The sequence below is a fragment of the Globicephala melas genome, chromosome 1 (genome assembly GCF_963455315.2).
Source record: "Globicephala melas chromosome 1, mGloMel1.2, whole genome shotgun sequence".
Classification (NCBI taxonomy): Eukaryota; Metazoa; Chordata; class Mammalia; order Artiodactyla; family Delphinidae; genus Globicephala; species Globicephala melas.
The window spans coordinates 85841177-85845967 of NC_083314.1; positions in this window are offsets into that span (position 1 = coordinate 85841177).

Here is a 4791-nt window from a genome sequence, read left to right on the forward strand (position 1 = left end):
ACAGACGTGAACTGGCGAGGTCTGGGCAATCTTTCTGATGCACAGAATAAGACCAAGAAGCATTTAACTGCTCAGCACCCGCACCTCTTTCCCATCACAGCCCTCCTTGAGTAGGCGGGTTTCGGCATGTGACTTTTTCTGTCGCTTATTCTGGTTCCTTGGGCTCTAGTGGCTGGGCGCACCACTGCTGTGGCCCGGGAAGCGTGCTTGTTGCTGAGTTGCAAGAAGGCAGAGATCTGGAAGTCTCTCTGTTGTCTTCCCACAGCCAGAGAGGCCCCATCCTGCTGCCTGAGTCACACTGTCCTCCCCAGGGAGGAAAGAGTGACCACAATTGAGACGGAAAGGCTCTAGGGGACCCTGCCTGAAACACTAGGGGAAGGCAGATCTGGGATTTTTAAAAATCCACTAGTCTGAAGTTGTTCCTGCTCCAAACCAGTAGATTTTTTGGGAGGGGGTCTTTATCTGACAACATTCAAAATTTCTAAGGAGCATGATGGCACTGAAAGAGAAAAGAGCAGAAATCGAAAAACGAAAATGGCAGCCGTATCGCTTACCAGGTGCGCGATGCTCTCAAATGACTGAACGACTCTCGAGCTTCATCTGATAAAGAGCAAAAGGAGGCTTGCCCTGCTGCCTCTCAGGGCTGCTGTGGGATTCACGGAGGAAATGTATAACGAAGTTATGAACTATATCATCTCATTCAAATAGGAACTTAATCCGTTATTTGAGCTCTAAGGTAGATGATTATTAATATAATAGCTTGATTAGCACAGCACTTATTCTTTTTAGTTGAAGGTTATTAAAGTATAAATTACTACATAAAATGTGCCCTTTCTAATGAAGATATAGAACAGTTCCACCATCCCTATCATTTCCTCATACTCCTTTGCGTTTAACTGCTCTTCCCACCCTGAGCCCCTGGCAATCACTGATTTGCTCTCTATTCCTATAGTTTTACTTCTTCCAGGATATCATATAAATTGAATAATACAGCATAAAGCCTTTTGAGTCTGGCTTCTTTCACCTAGCGTAATGCACTGAGGTTCAGTAATTCATTCTTCTTCACTGCTGAGTAAGTAGTATTTCATTCTATGGATGTATCATAGTCTCTTTATCCATTTGGATTGTTTCCATGAATAAACCACTATTAACATTTGTATATAGGATTTTATGTGAGCATACATTTTTATTTCTCTTGGGCAAATACCTAGGAGTGGGACTGCTGGATCAAAGAGTAAGTGTCTAACTTTATACAAAACTGACAGGTTTTTTTAAGTGGCTGGAGAATTTTGCATTCTAGCACATCACTTAAAAAAATATTTAAAAAATCATCCAAAGCCCTCATGTGTCCAATTTTATTTTATTCTCCAAATAGCTCTGTGAGATAGGGAGGGTAAATATCACTGCCCTCCTGTAATAGATGGGGATGTGAGGGCTAAAGAGGAGAAATAATTGGTCAAAATTTGCTGTGGCAGAGGCTGCTATGCCCCCAGTATATATCCTCTCCCCTTCTCCCTCATAGTAGAGCCGCCTGCTTCCTGCTGAGTTTTGACTGAGCACATGATACCCATCAAGAAACTACATTTCCTTTGGAAAGATATCCCATGCTCTTGGACTGGAAGAATTAATATTGTTAAAATGGCCATATTACCCAAAGCAATCTACAGACTTAATGTGATCCTTATCAAATTACCCATGACATTTTTCACAGAACTAAAACAAATAATCCTAACATTCATATGGAACCATAAAAGACCCAGAATTGCCAAAGCAATCATGAGGAAAAAGAACAAAGCAGGAGGCATAATCCTCCCACACTTCAGACAATATTACAAAGCTACAGTAATCAAAACAGCACAGTACTGGCACAAAAAACTGATATATGGATCAGTGGAACAGGATAGAAAGCCCAGAAATAAACCCACACACCTACAGTCAATTATCTTGGACAAAGGAGGCAAGAATATACAATGGGAAAAAGACAGTCTCTTCAGCAAGTGGTACTGAGAAAGTTGGTCAGCTGCATATAAATCAATGAAGTTAGAACACACCCCACACCATACACAAAAATAAACTCAAAATGGCTTAAAGACCTAAATATAAGACATGACACCATAAAACTCCTAGAAGAGATCATAGGCAAAGAATTCTCTGACATAAATCATACCAATGTTTCCTTAGGTCAGTCTCCCTAGGCATAGAAATAAAAACAAAAATAAACAAATAAGACCAAATCAAACCTACAAGCTTTTGCACAGCAAAGGAAACCATAAACAAAACAAAAAGACAACCTATAGAATGGGAGAAAATATTTGCAAACGATGCGACCAACAAAGGCTTAATGTCTAAAACATACAAACAGCTCATACAACTCAACAACAACAACAAAAAAAAACCCAATTGAAAAATGGGCAGAAGACCTAAATAGACATTTCTTCAAGAAGACATACAGATGGCCAATAGGCACATTAAAAGATGCTCAACATTGCTAACTATTAGAGAAATGCAAATCAAAACTATAATGAGGTACCACCTCACACAGTTCAGAATGGCCATCATTAAAAAGTTTACAAAATAACAAACGCAGGAGAGGGTGTGGAGGAAAGGGAACCCTCCTACACTGCTGGTGGGAATGTAAGTTGGTGCAGCCACTATGGAAAACAGTACTGAGGTTCCTCAGAAGACTAAAAATAGAGTTACCATGTGATCCAGCAATCCCACTCCTGGGTATATATCCAGACAAAACTATAATTTAAAAAGATAGGGACTTCCCTGGTGGCACAGTGGTTACAAATCCACCTGCCAATGCAGGGGACACGGGGTTGATCCCTGGTCCGGGAAGATCCCGCATGTTGTGGAACAACAAAGCCCATGCACCACAACTACTGAGCCTACGCTCTAGAGCCTGCGAGCCACAACTACTGAGCCCATGCACCACAACTACTGAGCCTGCGAGCCATAACTACTGAGCCTGTGCACCACAACTACTGAAGCCCATGTGCCCTAGAGTCTGCGTGCCACAACTACTGAGCCCACACGCTGCAACTACTGAAGCCCACATGCTGCAAGTACTGAAGCCTACACGCCTAGAGCCCATGCTCCGCAATAAGAGAAGCTACCGCAACGAGAAGCCCACACACAGTGATGAAGAGTAGCCCCCATTCATCACAATTAGAGAAAGTCCGCGTGCAGCCATGAAGACCCAACGCAGCCAAAAATAAACAAATAACAATTATTTTTAAAAGTATATTTATGTATAACTGAATCACTCTGCTGTACAGTAGAAATTAACACAACATTGTAAATCAACAACACTTCAATTTAAAAAAAAACATAAAAAAAGAAACTATTGGGTGGGCCAAAAAGTGCCTTCGGTTTCTTAAGTAAAAATAAAAGACACATTTCTCACTTTCACCAAGAGCTTTATTGAACAACGTATTCACCCTTTTGTTCCATTACCTTCTGCCATTTTTCAGGCAACTTCATAATTCCAATTTCCCAAAACTTTTTATCTTTTTGAGCAAGGAACTGTTCCAGGTGCCTTTTACAGTCTTTCAGGGAATTGAAATTTTTTCCAATAAAGGATTTTTTAAGACCAAAATGAATAAATAAAGAGCAAAATAAATGGAAATCTAAAGATGCAGTGTCTGGTGAATACGGCGGACGAATCAGAACTTCCCAGCCAAGCTGTAACAGTTCTTGCCTGGTCATCAAAGAAACGTGCGGTCTTGGGTTATCATGAAGGAAGACTGTGCATCTTCTGTTGAATAATTCTGGACGCTTTTCTTCAAGTGCCACTTTCAGTTGGTCTAACTTGGTGCAGTACTTGTTGGAATTAATTGTTTGGTTTTCCAGAAGGAGCTCATAATTGGACTCCCTTCCAATCCCACCATACACACAACATCACCTTCTTTGGATGAAGACTGGCCTCTGGTGTGGTTGGTGGTAGTTCACTTCGCTTGCCCCATGATCTCTTCCATTCCACATTACTGTACAGTATCCACTTTTCATTGCCCATCACAATTTGTTTTAAAAACGGGACATTTTCATTATGTTTCAGTAGAGAATCACATGCGGAAATATGGTCAAGAAGGATTTTTTCGCTTAACTTATGTGGAACCCAAATATCAGAGCGATTCACATAACCAAGCTGGTGCAAATGATTTTCAATGCTTGATTTGGATATTTTGAGTATGTTGGCCATCTCCCGGTGGTATAATGTTTATTGTCCTAAATTGTTTCGATTTGATCGCTATCAACTTCAACTGGTCCACCGGACCGTGGAGCATCGTCCAGTGAGAAACCTCCAGCACAAAACTTCGCAAACCACTTTTGACATGTTCCATCAGTCACAGCACCTTCTTCATACACTGCACAAGTCTTTTTTTGCGTTTCAGTTGTGTTTTTACCTTTCTCAAAATAATAAAGCATAACATGCTGAAACCGTTGCTTTTTTCTTCCATCTTCAATATTAAAATGGCTACACAAAAATTCACCAATTTTGATGTCTTTTTTTAAACGCACGCTGATATGACAGCCGTCACATACAATCTAACAAAGCTGTTTTGAATGAAGTTAAAGAAAACTAAGTGTTACTAGAGCCATGTTACGGAAAAAACCGAATGAACCCTTTGGGCCGCCCAATACGTTTCCCAGCTTCCCTTGCATTAGGAGGGCCATGCGACTAGACTTTGGCCAGTGGGATCTGAGTGGGAGTGATATGTGCAACGTCCAACTCACTTCCTAAAAACTGAATTTGCTAACTCTCTATATCCTCTTTTCCCTTGCCTG